The 17,254-nt window shown below is 36.9% G+C and overlaps 1 protein-coding gene across 2 annotated transcripts in view; it reads left to right on the top strand.

The window, feature by feature from the left end:
- Positions 1–846: 846 nt before the first annotated feature.
- The window catches only part of LOC117995850 (UNC93-like protein), a 138,465-nt gene continuing 122,057 nt past the window's right edge, over positions 847–17,254 (top strand). For both annotated transcript variants that reach the window (XM_034983863.2, XM_034983864.2), the window contains exon 1: positions 847–1,080. The gene's annotated coding sequence lies outside the window, so the exon portion shown is untranslated. The remainder of the gene's footprint in view (positions 1,081–17,254) is intronic.

Below are 17,254 nucleotides of genomic sequence, written 5' to 3'. Positions count from 1 at the left end.
GTACTATTTATCCCTATATCAGAAAGAGTTTTCCGCAGGGGTGTCCAATACCCCCTAGACTATAATATGTATATACGTACTAGAAAAAAATATTTTAGTTGTTTTGGAGTTTGAAGGGATTTCAGCCCATATCAGGGCTAAACTCCTTTCAAACAGGTCCCGGGACTCGTAGCCCTGCAGATTGGAACCCCTCGATTGCCATCTCAAACTGTCGCGGACTTTAGGTACTATTTATCCCTACATCAGATAGAGTTTTCCGCAGGGTTGTCCAATACCCCTAGACTATAAATAATAAGTACTAGAAAAATGTTTTTAATTGTTTTGGAGTTCGAAGGGATTTCAGCCCATACCAGGGCTGCGAGTCCCGGGACTCGCAGCCTTGGTGTGGGCTGGCTGCCGCGGGGTGATCAGCGATGGAAGGAGTCATCATCATCTTTATCAACCGATAGACGTCCACTGCTGACATAGGTATCTTGTAGGGACTTTCTCACGCCATGGATTTGTGCCACTTGAATCCAGCGGCTCCCTGTGACTCGTTTGTTGTCATCTGTCCACCTAGTGGGAGGTCTTCCAACGGTGCGCTTTCCGATGCGAGGTTGCCATTGGAACCCTTGGAACCCCAATGGTGCTGGAAAGGATAATTATTACCATTTATCCCTACATCAGATAAAGAGGTACCAGCAGGGTCGTAAATACCCCTGTATTAGAAAAAAATGTTTTGATAGTTGTTTTGAAGTTTGAAGAGATTTTCAGGTCGGCTGAGTCTCGCAGCCCTGGCGTGGGCAGGCTGCGCCGGAGCAGCCACATAAAGCGCCCCCGCGCCGCGCGGCCTTCAGTCGCACCGCGCCCGCCAACGCTAGCGAGACACCCACTCGCGCGCCGCACCGCACCAGCACGACACGCGAGTAACTCGGTACCACGCGCCAGTAAGCTAAAGTGACACGGACACCCGCGCCGCCCTTTCTCTCACGCGCTCGAACCGTGCTCCAACTTCCAAGACGTGAATAAGATTGCTAAGCTAAACCGGACTGCTGCACCGTGCTATCATCTCTAGGAGCTCCATCGACTCTATCACAAAGGGTGAGTGTCTAAGTGACTTTAAATTTTCGCCAGCGATAGCGAATTCGCACAGCGAGTTTCTTTAATTATTTGGTGAGTTGGTCTTTGTGACTTTCCAAAAGTAGTACCTGCTCGTACATAATATACTACATAGTTACTAGTTCATTGGATTTCTCACGTTGCCGTTTCGCACGGCCCTTCCCTTGTTTTTAAGGTGAGCAGCTTGGAGTTCGGACGTTATTTGTAAATATCGTACGCGAATTTGGTCGACAGATATTTTTGCTGTTTTTATTTTATTTTCCACAAAAAATTTAAATACTCCACACTGATGTCACAGTGAAAAGCGGCTGGCGATTCGACGCGAATGTTTGATTCTTTTGTTCGCGCGCTATTCACTTGTGACAGGTATGAAAATATACAAAACCATTATAGTATACCTATCAAACCTCCTATAGCTCATAAACGTGGTAATAATACTTGAACGAAGCGCTGAATGCTGATTTGTTGATAAGGCTACCTCGAAAATATTAACTTTGCAATCGTGAGGTAGGTATATCCTACTTTACTAACTACCTAGGTTAATTTTTATGTACCTACTTAATTAATTGTCAGGTGCTTAACGAGGTATTTTTTCTTAATTTCTAAGTAATTAATTAAAATTGCGCAATATTCTGTGTGAGCATAAAAACCATACTTAATATTATTATTTTAAAAAACATATATAAAGAACTGACCAAGTGCGAGTTAGGTTTCGCTCTATTAGAGTTCCGTTCATAATATGACCAAGAAACTTTTTTAGAACTAAATATTTATTTAGCAAATTATTTTTTCCTATCTTAGTTCTTAAAAGTAATGTCTAGATTGAAACCATATGGTAAAAATCTATTTAGGTATTATATGAATCGATAATTTCAGAATTTCTTTTTTAAAGTAAGCATATATTACCACACATAATACAAACAGAAATTCCATATTTCTTACTACGTAGGTACGTCGTTTAGTTTTGAAATTGGTTCCGTAACATAAAATACGCGACAGGCGACAGGTAGAGATGGCAATTGGGGTATGAGGCGGGGGACGCAGATCACACTCACCCTTCTTCTCGCTATTCCACATCAGGATAGTGCGGAGGCTGTGCGACTGTGCGGGGTGACCCTACCCGATTGCCTGGACCTGTCGCGTACCTACTATACCTAAATGGTCTAAAATTGACAATTTAACGGCGCACGTTTTCTAAATGGGCCGGCGATGGGTTGATCATGATGATGATGATGATGAATTCACATTAATTAATATTTTACTTTCTCATGGCACGTCCCGCTAACTGATTTTGAGGATATTCGATTCAGAGATAGCTTGCATCATGAAAACGGACATAAGCCATAAGACATATTTCTTCCAAAAAATCAAGGAGTTTTCACGGGATTTTGCTAGTGTCTAGTGTTAAGAACGTCCGCCTTCTATGAGTCGGGGGTTCGATACCGGGCACGCACGCACCTCTAACTTTTCGGAGTTATGTGCGTTTTAATTAATTAAATATCACTTGCTTAAACGGCGAAGGAAAACATCGTGAGGAACCCCGCATGCCTGAGAGTTCTCCATAATGTTCTCTAGGTGGTTTTGTCCTATTCAGGACAAAATCGCTGGTATTGTCTAGTATTTAATGTGTGGAAGTAAGATTACTATGGTGGTTTAACACCTCTGAAGGAACATTACCTACACTTGTTGATGAAAACTCTACCAAAATAATATGGCATGCCCCGCCACGGCCCATTGGGGTCACATGCGCTCTGAAAAACATATCAACACAACCATAACATTTGTTCGTATACGAACGAATATTATACCCTGTAATATTAATATATATTATTATATATTAATATATATTATTATATAATATTATAACCCTATATATCTAATATTATAACCATAATATTTGTTGTATATCGTAACCATAACCATAATTTGAATTTAGAATAATTGATCATATGATCAATTTTGCCAGCAGATTCAGTCGTATAGTCATTATAACATACTTGATAGAATAATACATCATTATCATCAACCTATCGTCGGTCCACTACTGAGCATGGGGCTCCTCTCCGAATGAGAAGAGTTTGGCCATAGGCCACCACGCTGGTCAAGTGTGGTTTGGCGGCTTTGAGAACATTATGGAGAACTCTCCGGTAGCCTCATATCTCGATTGCCATGTCGACCTGTCGCTGATATAACTAAAGTTAATTTCTGTGTCAGGTTTTCATTCGCTCGTATGGTTAGCATAATTTCCTTGGTGGTTAGTCAGAACGTGAAATATTCTAGATTTTTCTGTCTAGATAATTTGAAATATTTTTACGATAGAAAATAATGACTGACAGTTCATATCTACAGTACGTGCTTCTGATTGTTATTACGTATAGTTACTTTCCGATATGCGGTGTTTGGTAATTACAATACATTTTGTTATAACTAGTTCTACCTACATAATGATGAAAACGAATAATATAAAATAGAGAGATTGACTGACTGACATAACAACAAGCGCTCACAGCTATTATAGTCTTGAGATTTTGCTACAAGCTTGTCTCTATAACGTCAAATAGAATTTTTAAGAAATTTCAACCGAGTGAAACCGGGACGGATTAACTAGTTATGTATATACATTAGGTAATTACGTATACATAATGGTTTACTTGTTAAGAATCCTTCCTCCATCTATCGGGACCTTGTGGAATAAAAGAAAGAAAAGAATGAAAGAAAATGCATTTACTTATTTGTTGTTGGTGTCACAGATAAAAACAAAGTACAAATGTAACATTTTCATCTGTGACACCACCCCAAATGGGTGTACAGCTCAGCATAATGTCTTGCATCATATGCAGGACGCTGATTTTCAGCAGTGACCCGGGTGACGCCACAGTTACAAACAGTAAATTATAAATATAACACAAAACACACAACAAAACAAACACTACAAACACAAACACATTAAAATTAAGAATTAATCTTTAAATTAAATAAAAAACTATCAATGACTAAAACATAATATTTAAAAGTACATGTTACATTTTTACAAAAAATATACGCCGTCCAAATGGTCATTTATGGGCATTGTGCCCAAAACACTGGCGCTATTACCTCGCTGAACGGCAAGGCTCAACCGTTGAGCGAAATAAGCACCAGCTCAGTTTCAGTTTCAGTTTTCATTTATGGCATTTCCATCATATTAAGTATGTCCAAAGTATTCTGGATACCCAGTTTGGGTGTCGCAATTTGGTCCTTAGACCTTAGTAGGGTGACCGATATTATTATTTATTTTTATGTTCGTCGTTTAGGAAATCATTTACGGCATGGCATAGTAGCCCTTTTCTTATAAAAAGTTTTTTAATATTTTGTTGAATTTATTTTCATTGTTTATGTTACGAATATTGTCTGGTAAATTATTATATATCTTTATAGACATTACGTAGGGACTCGAGGTATGCAGCACTAATTGCTCTTGGGTCACCAGAAATTAAATTATATAATATACATGAAGAAATGGATATATATTTTTCATTAAATTGATTAAATGACGGTCGTATTGGAAAAATGTTTTTCCGCGAGTAGGTAGGTATATCACAAAAGTGAAATTTAGCAAACATACTTTTTTTTATTCTATTAGGATATTTAAGTACCTACTGTTAAATGCAAGTCATTTTGTTTTCGTGAATATTGTTTCCCTTAAATTTTTTATTTATAAAATAATTAATTAAATATTATTTTACCTTTATTATGAGGAAAAAAAGTGTTTTGCCTACACTTCAAGGAAATTTCTGAATAATTTTAAATACATATCAAAAATTGCGGCCCGGATTGCTGCGTAGGTATAAGTACGCCACAGGTCGAGATGGCAATCGGGGAGGGAACGCCCCGCACATCCGCACAGCTCCCTCGCTAACCCGTTGCGGGATAGCGCATGTGACGTGCGGGTTTGTAGGGCGACTCTCCGCATCATAGCCCGTTTGCTATCTCAATCTGTCGCGGACTATACCTAAAACACGACTCAGGTCTATATGAAACTAACTTTAATTAATGTTTTATCACCGTTTAAATATTACAAAGACATAATATTACTATGATGATAATAACAATGCACTAGGAAATAAGAAATAAGAATATTGCATAATATAAGTTTGCCTGTCTATTCTTTATAGCTACTTAAAGTAAAGCGAAAAACTTTGTAGTTATAAGTGACAGAACAAAGGCGTAGTTTTTAGAATTCCGTATCCGAAGTGTGCCATCGGGCCCCTAACTACTAAGCTTTCACTGTCCATCCGTCCGTCCGTCCGTCCGTCTATCTGTCTGTTAGGGGGCTGTATATAAGGGACCGCAATAGTTAGAGAGTGATTCACAGATTCTATTGCCGCTATAATAACAAATAATAAAAGTACGAAGCGATTTGCTTCCTCATTTCTAATTCGAACTGCTAGGATTTGTATAATATCTTTCCAACATCAGTTTTCTGATATATATATATATATATATATATATATATATATTCATAATATGGGTAGGTACCTTCAAGACAAGAGTGAATAGGCATCTTCTAGGCAAGAGCGCTCCATATTAGGCTGCATCATCACTTGCCACCAGGTCTGATTGCAGCCAAGCGCCAGTTAATAATTTAAAAAAAAAAGTAGATACATATTACAAATTAGAAACAATCTTGAGTAAATAATTAATTGAATGATCAATAGACCGACTAATTGTTGGTTTTATCAACTTAACCACAATATAAACTTATCGAAGTGTAGACCTGTTGCTTAGTAAATAATAACTTTTATTATCTACACGAATTGCTGTGAATACTGCCGTAATCGAGATGTCCAATTCAAAAAAGGTAGATTCGAAGAATAGGCTTCTACTTGTAAGCAAAAATTCAGTTTTAGTGCCAAAAATATATCGATCGCAATCACCTCTGATTGGCTATGCGCTTTCGCTATTTGTCGAAAATCTTTTGTCGCAGGAAAAATACCATAAATTCAGCTAATCACCACAATTAACATTGTAGCAATGATTGATGCAGCTTTTCCGCAATCGACTAGGCTCTAAGATCGCGGTCAAACACGCAAGAGAAGTAATTTTTAGGGTTCCATACCTCAAAAGGAAAAACGGAACCCTTATAGGATCACTTTATTGTCTGTCTGTCTACCAGTCTGTCAAGAAACCTACAGGGTACTTCCCGTTGACCTTGAAATATGAAATTTGGCAGGTAGGTAGGTCTTATAGTAGACATTAGGGGGAAAATCTGAAAACCATGTTTTTTTTTAAAGAATATTAGCCGTGTTAAATGACTAATATTCCCCTTTCCTCTCCAACTAAGCGTCAGGCTTGTGCTAGGAGTAGGTACGACAATAGTGCAACGGGCGGGGTTTGAAAAATAGTATATTCGTAGTTAGTATGCACCTTACATTAAAAATTATTAGAAAATGCCTGATTAAAAAAAAAAAATTGTGGTCATGAACTAATAATTAGTTAGTATTTTCAATTTTCGAAGTAAGATAACTATATCAAGTAGGGTATCACTTGTGCATACTAAAACAGATTTTTATGCATCATAGTTTTTGAATTGTCATGCAAAATGTGGAAATAATACGATTGCAGTACGGAACCCTCGTTGCGCGAGCCTGACTCGCACTTGGCCGGTTTTTTCTAGTCAGAGAAGCAATTATAAAGTTTATTATAACCGACAAGAGTGGGTTTCTAATCATCATAGTTAATATTTATATGGGTATTGGAAAATTTAGTATTTTAATGTATATAATTGAAGATATAACGCGCAATACAAAAGAACCTAATCCGGATTAGCTCAATCTGGATACTACTTATTATATACAGAATGCTTTAAAACCTCTACATACTTGCCAATCGCCAATTCCAATTTCGAACGGCAGTCGACATTCTCACGTGTTTATATGTACTGTCGACTTAATCGAATATTCAGCTCTATGTACTACTACGGACTAAATGAGTCATATTGAACATAAATTGTGTTTTAGCTGTCAACATTAGTATGACACTGGTCAATTAAGTGTGGCAAAAGACAGATGCAGCCTGCAATTTTTTTATTCACAATGATTTTCAACTAAGATGTCCCAATAATATGGTGGAAAGTTATGGCATCAGTCACACTTAATGTTAGTGCATTATGTTTGCTTGCATCCGTTGGTTATATAATATGTCCGGTTGTATATAATATGTATACATACAGTTTATTATTTTTATTTATTTATTTATACCAATTCATGTGAATAAAGTTACTTGGAAATTTAAGGTTGGTCATTAGCCAATTATTATTGACTTGTTTTAAAATTGGAAGTTGGAACGTTTCAGCAGCTAAATTGTTGCTACGTGTGTAGATGCTTTATAGGAAGCAATATAGGAAGGTAGACGGGTTGCATAACTATATTATTGTGTTAACGTGAACCGTGGTCGGAATAAGTGGCATTTTTTATACGATGACTAATTAAGTAATTAATGATTTGATTTAATTTTCCACTCCCTCCGTTATCGACGTAATTGCTTCAGCTGGTTCCAGTAGCGTTGACCTAAGTTGGTAATTAGATGGGTGACCGACTTTGGAGGTTGAATTAGACCTTGACCGGTTCAATCGCAATGTTGTTGTTGACACTTAAATCTGACTGTTACCTTTTCATATCTTATCGGCTAAAAATAGCTAAAAAGAATGTCGCACCAATCAGTGCTTTCATGATTCCTTTCGTTAAAGGTTTTTATTTTTTTATATTTATAGACAAGGGCTTGGCTGCCATCAGACCTTGTCTTTAGCGATAAGGCTGCCTATGCTACAGTTATTAGATTAAGATGTATATTTTTTATGTTTACTTTGTGTTGTGTGCAATAAATTATAAATAAATAAATAGATTTTGACGAAATCTGGTAGATACGAGTATAGTTTGAATCTTTATAAGATGGGTATTACCTACTTTTAATCCCGGAAAATTAAAGAGTTCCTACAAGTTTTTTTTAAACCTAAATCCACGTGAAATTTTAAGTCAATAAAAAGTTTTGAAATGCTAATTAGGCAGACACACTCGTATTTATATTAATAATTGGAATTTAATCACAGAAATATATTTATTCCGTGTTACTAATAATACCAAATATCACAATGATAAAATAAAAGATTTTTTGTTTAAAAACTATCAAACCGGTCCCATAAAATTTAAAAAGAGATTTATTTAAATTTATTTTTATTTTTTGATGCAATTTGCAACTCCTAATAATTCTATGTCGATGTTTAACACAAAATGCACATAACTCTGAAAAGTTTAAGTTACGTGCAACCTTCCGAATAAGATGTTTATACCACTAGGCTATTTCCATTTTTTAACCGACTTCAAAAAAGGAGGAGGTTCTCAATTCGTCGGAATCTTTTTTTTTTTTTTTTTTTATGTATGTTCCCCGATTACTCAAAAACGCCTGGACCGATTTTAAAAATTCTTTTTTTGTTTGAAAGGGTATACTTCAAAGTTGGTCCCATTTCAATTTGGTGAAGATCTGATGAACATCTTCGAAGATAGATACTGGAACTCCTCAACGGATAAGAGTAAATTGCTCGCGATCAGTGTAATAGCTTAGTAAACAGTAGATTTTTAACCAGTCATAGCATAATTCCATGGGGCCACTAAAAATTGTGAAATAAAATTTTTTTACAAAAAAAATAAAAACCGACTTCGTTACATAAACACTAAAAATTGAAAAATAATTTAATTTATTACCGAATATATTATGTATACAAGAGTTAATATAGTTCCATAATAATATTTTTTGGGGTCGGTGCCAATGAGGTGCCATTGTGGAGTCCCATAAAAATATGAAGTCTAGACGATTCGCGCAGCTAAAGCTAATTGGCACCGGCACCAAAAAGTATTATTATGGAACTATAATAACTCTTGTATACATAATATATTCGCTAATAAATTAAATTATTTTTCAATTTTTAGTGTTTATGTAACGAAGTCGGTTTTTATTTTTTTTGTAAAAAAATTTTTATAATTTTTTTGAAGTCTACCAATCCGCACATGGCCAGCGTGGTAGACTATGGCCAAACCCTTCTCACTCTGAGAGGAGACCCGTGCTCTGTAGTGAGCTGGCGATGAGTTGATCATGATGAATAAGTGTACACAAAATTTGCAATTTTTGTACCAAGTAAACTTAATATCATGACTAATATTTAGCAATAGTAATAATTAAAACTAAATAAATATAATTATAATTATTTAATAGATATAATTATATAATTATTATAGTTAATTATTTTTGAATTACACATGGCCATTGTTGGCTTCAGCTTAAACCACGTGGGTTCGTATTTTGTATTAGTAGATAATACCTACCTATATAAACACTTATAACTGTTTCTATCAGAGTTCGTCGTTCCGTAACTACGTAATGACAAAATTGCGAGAATCAAGCGAAAGTCGGGTTAGGAATGACTGGTATGCCTACAGTTACAACGAGGGACAAATCGCGACAGGTTTTCAGCAACGTTTTAGATTTTGTTTATATTTGCCGTGTTTAGTATGTGATCACATCCATCTGAATTTTCGATCAGTTCTCCCAAACCGATTGTGCTCGAATTTGGAATACATATGTATCTTCAATGACAATCCAATATTATGGTACCATGGAGGTGGTCCCATGATGGATTGAGGAACTCTTAGTCATAGGAACTCTTCAAGCAGGTACCTACCCAACATAACTCTGTAGTGTATGTGCTCGTTAGATTTGTCTTACCGTATTCGTTTTACTGCAAGCTGTGATAGCCTAGTGGTTAGGACGTCCGCCTTCAACTTTACGGACGTAACTTTTCGGAGTTATGTGCGTTTTAATTAATTAAATATCACTTGCTTTAACGGTAAAGGAAAACATTGTAAGGAAACCTGCATGCCTGAGAGTTCTCCATAATGTTGTCAAAGGTGTGTGAAGTCAACCAATCAGCACATGGCTAGCGTGGTAGACTATGGCCAAAACCCTTCTCACTCTGACAGGAGACCCGTCCTCTGTAGTTAGCCGGTGATGGGTTGTGATGATTCGTTTGACATGGCTTAAACAAAAGCTTGATTTAAAAAGATTTTTTAATGGATGATGTATTTTATTAGTTTAGTTTAGAGATTACATACAACTAAATTAGCAGCAACAGTAATTGCGCAGGGTATTAAACGTCTATTAATTACATGGAGAAAGTAAGGCATTTGACAAACTGCCAGCTGGATTACGAAACACTTCATTCATAAAATAAACACACATCGGCACCAATAAACAACACCGTTATTCTGTCTTTAAATCATCATCATCATGATCAACCTATCGCCGGCTCACTACAGACACTACTCTACTCCGGCTCTACTTTTGCTGGTAGATATCAACAACGCAAATATAGTCGCGGGCAAAATCAGTACCTACCCTCATTATAAATGCGAAAGTGTGTTTGTTTGTTAGTTTATTGGTTTATATGTTTGTTGGTTTGTCCTTCAATCACGTCGCAACGGTGCAACGGATTGGCGTGTTTTTTTGCACGGGTACAGGTAAATACCTGGAGAGAGACATAGGCTACTTTTTATCCCGGAAAATCAAAGAGTTCCCACGGGGTTTTTGAAAACCTAATTCCACGCGAACGAAGTCGTGGGTAGCTAGTCTGTTTATATACAATACATAGAATCACATCACATAAACAATCATTGATATCGTCAACATCATCAGCAAAGCAACCCTATCGGTAGCTCTTTACTGAGCTCAAAAATTAGAAGGGTTGGGCCAAGTGCGGATTTTCAGACTTCAGACACTTTGCGGACAACATCGAGAACTCTCAAGCATGCAGAATTGCGATAATTATTAAAGGTATGCAAAGCTAAACGCAATATAATACTTTTATTTGTAGTTATTGTAGAGATTAGATTATTTAAATTGTTCAGTGTAAATATTAAGCTCTAGGTTAGTAAGAATAAAAATAAGAATATCTAGTTAGTTAGTAAGGGATAAAAAATAAAGCTTGCAAAAGTTGCGAAGCTGAATTGGCAATGGGCAGTTCACATAGTTCGGAAAACCGATAGACGTTGGGGTACCGAGGTGACCTCGCACCGGAAGCCGCAGCGTTGGAAACCCCTCACCAGGTAGACGGACGACATCAGACGAGTCACAGGGAGCCGCTGGATACAGGCGGCGCAATACCGTGGCGTGTGGCAGTCCCTACAAGAGACCTATGTCTAGCTGTGGACGTCTATCGGTTGATGATGATAGTGATGAAAGCTTACGCACATAGAAATAAATACACACGCCCATACAGGTGTGTAATAAATACACACACATATCTACCCCGAGTCGGACAACAAGCACTAGTATGTGATCCTAGTCAAAAGTTTTTTCATGTCAATGTAAATCTTAGCAAAGCTGGCCGGACCGGTATTTGAAACGAATATTCAGCGATATGCAAAACCGGTTCGCCAGTACATTGGGAGCCGGTGGTATTAATATTACAAGATAATTACACACAGAATGCGTCGATAATTTTAACCCATATTAATATTATAAATGCAAAGTGTGTCTGTCTGCTAGCCTTTCTTGGTCCATCCATTCAACCTATTTTGACGAAATTCAGTACAGAGATAGCCTGCATCCCGGGGAAGGACATAGGCTCCTTTTTATCTCGGAAAATCAAAGAGATCCCATGGGACTTTTAAAACCTTAAATAAAAGCGGCATCGCGAGCATCATCTAGTCTAAATATGAAAAAGAAAAAGCTGCTGACTGACTGATCTATCAACACACAGCTGAAACGTATGGACGGATCGGGCTGAAATTTGGTATGCAGATAGCTATTTTGACATCCGCTAAAAAAGAATTTTTGAAAATTCAATCCCTACTGGAAAAATAGGGGTTTGAAATTTCTGTAGTTCATGCAAAGTCGCGAGCATAAGCTAGTTACCTGATAATAAATATTAAGAAAAGGTACTGACAGACTCGATGGATCCCAACTCCTCAAAAATTGCCACCAGCATGTTAACTATAAACTTAGATTTGGTAACCTAAATGCACTTGATACAGCCAGACTGGCAGTCAAGGTTTTGAATACCAACCAATTATTACCTACAAAATAATTCAGCCGTTCCAAACATTGCGAAATGTAACAACTACGGCTGGGGGCACACGATGCGTTGCGGCGCCGCACCGCAAAGATTTCACCGTATCAGCGGGCACACGAGCGGTGCGGCGCGGCGCCGCAACGTTGTTATGTCGCAGCGGCGCGGCGCCGTAAAGCAGCGTTGGACAACTGAGCGGTGTCGCTCCAACGTCGCAACGCGTTTACCCCTCCCCGCCTCGTCTCGGTGGTTGCAAGTCCGATGCGGCGCCGGAGCGCATCGTGTGACATGCTACATATATTTCTATGTAAGACGACGCAGCGACACCGCTCCGGCGCCGCACCGCCGCCGCACGGCCGCCGCAACGCATCGTGTGCCCCCGCTCTACGGCTTTAAAGATCTTTGCGACACTCACAAGCGATATTTAGTAGAATTTATATAGCAACGTCGCTTTTTCTAGGACAATTTGTTAACATAAATTGGTTTGCTTTCAAAGTAGTTTATTTATTTAGTTGTTAAATGACTGATTTCGAAATTACCCGCATATTCAAAGGCCCTATGTTTGTGTATCTAATTTGTTTATAAATCTAATAAATATTAATGGAAGTAATCAATGAAATGAATACCAACACACATATTTTTTTGTTAAAACAATCACCAAAAATGTGTACAGTGGCCCTACCGCGGTTGTTTGACAGCTACAATGTCACGATCGCAATCATCTCTGATTGGTTAATGCCCGCTCACTATTGGCCACAATGCATTGTTGCAACAAGAATCGCACAAATTCAGCCAATCAGAACAATTGAGATTTTAATAATGATTGATGCAGGTTTTAGACAATCGCCCTACAGTTTTGCAATTCACGAAGGCGAGAGGACTTTACTTATGGTTACGTCGGATACACGGGCATTACGTAAGTGTGCGTGCATGTCGGACCAATCAGTCGCGAGCAAGCGCTCGCAAACGCACACATTCAGTGTACCTTACTTATACCGATACGACTTAAACACAAGCATGAGCCACTCGCCTTCGTGAATTGCAAGAACTGTACCTAATCTAATATGACAAATATCTTACGCACTTTACTTTGTTGTGATGAACTCATAGCAATCATGATTTAAATTATACAAATATACTCTGATGCTTTATATACCGGTGGCTTTATGACCTTAAGGATGCCTTTAGTGGTCCACACTTTATTCGTACATAAGTTTGAGATGCCATAGCTATAGGTGATGATGCATATAGGATTGGATCCTTGCAGAGTTTGAAAAAAAAAAACAGAATGAGTTGCAAGAGTGCAACAAGTAAAGTGAACGAAACACTCTAATCGATAAGAAAACATTCCTCAAGTAATGACTAATTACAAGAATACATACGCAAGTACCGGAGCAACATAAAAATAAGCAGTTCCTCGTTTCCACGATCATTAATGATAAACAGGTCTTGGCGACATGCAAAATGAACTAACCAAGTAACCAACCTTTAAGCGCACAAGATTTTTTTAGGGTTTCGTACCTCAAAAGAAAAAGAAACTCTTATAGGATCACTTCGTTGTCTGTCTGTCTGTTCGTCTGTCGTGTGTATCAAGAAAACCTATACGGTAATTCCCGTTGACCTAGAATCATGAGGCAGGTAGGTAGGTTTTATAGTAGACATTAGGGGAACAATCTAAAAACCGTGAATTTTTGGTTAAAAAAAATATATTTAAATGTGTTCATGAATAAATATTGCTATTTTCGACTTTTTAAAGTAAGATTGCTTATCAAGTGGGGTATCATATGATACCTGTAAATTCTAAAACAGATTTTTATTTATTTTTAGGCATAATAGTTTTTGATTAATCGTGCAAAATGTCGATAAAATACGATTATAGTACGGATTCCTCAGTGCGCGAGTCTGACTCGCACTTGGTCGGTTTTTTTACCTTTTCCGATGCTGTAAGTGTACTGTATGTGGTCACCCTAAACAGTTGTGCAACCGTCGGAATACACAAAGACAGAATATGTCACTGGATGCCAATTAGATCTATTTCGTTGACCCACTCAATAGCTGTTACAACCGTAAACACGTTACGTGCAGCTTTATCGATTTTGTATCGAACAAATCGTGGATTTTAAATGTTCACAACATGACAGACAGACACACTTCACGTTTATAAATCAGCATGAATATATTTTTTATACACGAGTATTGGACTAATAGATAGAGAGAGCCAGCGCGTGCTAGACCTTCATTATTTTATTAAAGCTGAAATTTTATCTGTGAATAGACCCCAACAAAGGGAGGAACCATCAGCGACTATGAAGTTAGGATCATGGTGAATTTTAATAATAATAAGATCCTTCTTTCCACGCACATGCAAACTGTGGAACCAACTCCCATCGGCGGTGTTCCCACTAGATTACAACATGGGGTTATTCAAGGGGCGGACCAACAAATTTCTAAAAGGCCGGCAACGCATCGGCGGTTCCTCTGGTGCTGCAAATGTTCATGGGCGGCGGTAATCACTTAACATCAGGTGACCCGCCTGCACGTTTGCTCGCTATCTCTATTAAAAAAATACTATTGCGAAGGAAATACACAAACATTAGACTCTTTGACGAAACATTCTATACGTCTTTGGTACCTGATCTGCCAAAACCACCATAATACAAACTTCATAGTCCCATATTGCCAGGCGACAACCAATATCCATCCGTGAGTCACAAAATTTTATCACTTCACTATAGCGGTTTGGTCGTGAAAAGGTAACAAACGGACAGACACACTTTCTTATTACCTATTAGCGTAGATTATATATTTATTGTTGCGAAAGGCGGAGGATTTAGCACATCTGCATCGGTGACACACAGTTAGCGATTTCTTTCGACAATAACAAATTACGAAAGAATTCTACAAATATCTTCTAATTTGCCAATTTTTACTTGTTGTTTGTACGTTGATATCGTAGGGATATCAATTATTTTACAAACAATAGGAGTATCAATAGGATTATTACTTAGTTCTTTTACAAACTTTATTAATTTGCCTTCTTAACTTTCTTTTTTTTATGTATGTAAAATTTATGTACGATTTTTCGAGGTTTCTTGCCCGATTTGCGTTTTTTTTTTTAAATCAACAAAGGATGTTTCGGTGGTGGTCCCATAAAAAATTCTAGATCCAACTCCTCAATACCGATGCTGCAGGGTTACTGCTAGGGTTCATTCCCGGGAATTCTCGAGCCGAGAATTCCCGGGAAATCGTTGGGCTTTGTTCCCGGGAAATCAAGCTCGAGAAAACTCGAGAACTCGAGAAATCATATTTGAGTCTATGAAATTAAAAAATAAAACGATTTGCGTTTGCCGTTTGTTTTAAATGCAAAAATTTCATTTGATTTTTTTTTCTAATTAACATGCCAAAAATGGTGCTGTGATTGTAATTTAATTATAAGTTAGGATAAGGTTAACGTTTTCATGTTGAAATTTTTGTTTATTGTTTGTTTTGTTTAAAAGAAAGAAGCTAGAAGTTTTAAGTTGATTTTTTTCTTTTTAATGCTGTGCTTGTGCTGTAATTGTATATATGTATAAGTCACAAATGTCAGAATAGCTTATTTTTTTAGTTTTCTTTAAGAAAAAGAAGCTAATTATGTTGAAGACTGTCAATAAAAGTCTTATAATTATTTTGGTACTTTTATTTGAGAGGAAACCACTGAATTTGTTGATTAATCGCATTATTGGAACCGAAGAATATGCAAATCCGTACGTAAATGTAAATTTCTCGACAACCCGAGAAGACCCGAGAAATTAGCCTCGAGAATTCTCGAGACCCGAGAAATTGATAAGCTAGAGAAATCATGAACCCTAGTTACTGCCCACCTATATTATCAAGATCCAGGAAGTGTTTATAGATCCTGATGCTGAAAGGTACTGAACTCCTAAGCCGTGTTTTGCTGGTGAATTGATATTTTAGGTACCAAGCAATGAGTACTGACACTAAAAAGCTTAAAATAAAATAAAATAAAAAAACCGACCGATAAAAAAACTGTATGAAGTCGGGCGAGCATAATAACAGAAACTAGAAATCAAAGCGTAAAGCTTGCCCGACTTCAACATACATACACGTGTAGAAAAAAACGTTATTATTTAATTTGTAATGGTTTTGAAGTTAAAAAAATTATATATAAAATAATAATATTGTATCAAGATAAAGTATTATCTGTAAAAGCCCCTTACAAAATGTCACATTAAAAAAAAGATAAAGTAATACAAAACAGCCGAAAACAGTAGTCGTTGTAATGTTTTCTGGCAAAAGATAAGTAGGTAGGTACAGTTTAATTAAATATTAACGAGACTGGTTGTCTGTGGTCACCGCTCGTTAGTCATTAGTCTTATCAGTTCTTTACCTAAATAACGCTAGGGCCCTCGTAAAATACTTCATCATCACTTGCCAGCAGGTTTAATTTTTTTTTAAAGAAATTTAGCCAAAGAGACGACAAGCTTTACATCTCTATGTTTAGATAGAAGTAAGCTAAAAACCGATAGGGGTATGATATTATTTTATCAATTGGTTTAAAAGTTTGCGGGGCAACAAACATGGTCGATGCCTTCCACTAAAAAATGGCTGATAAGCGACCAGCCAATTTAAAAAAAAACATTTTCATGCGATTAATGATTTTCTTGAGCGAATATCGCTTAAGCGAAAGTAGCCACAGTGAAATTCATTTAAAAACAAAGTGTTACTGATTTTACCTATCTACGAGTTACTGTGTTGTCACCCGTCGCGCGTTGATGTCGAATTTATGAAGATATTAATTACTTAGAGTAGACATAAGTATTGATTTCTCGTAAAAATCTCTAACAATTACGATTTCAAGTTTCTTTTAATACTCTAGACGACTCTGAGAGTAAGGCATAACTTTTGCATTTAAGTAAGATAATTAAGATATGTAAGTATTTTATAATAAAAGTTTTCGAAAAAAAAACCATAAAGTTCAAAAACTAAAAATTACATTTTTAAATCCACTCTGACTATGTCACGTGAATAATCTTGTTTTTGTATTTTTCATTAATAAAA

The sequence above is a fragment of the Maniola hyperantus genome, chromosome Z (genome assembly GCF_902806685.2).
Source record: "Maniola hyperantus chromosome Z, iAphHyp1.2, whole genome shotgun sequence".
Taxonomy (NCBI): domain Eukaryota; kingdom Metazoa; phylum Arthropoda; class Insecta; order Lepidoptera; family Nymphalidae; genus Maniola; species Maniola hyperantus.
The sequence above is the reverse complement of the archived record's forward strand: the minus strand, read 5'-3'. Positions and strand labels throughout refer to the sequence as shown.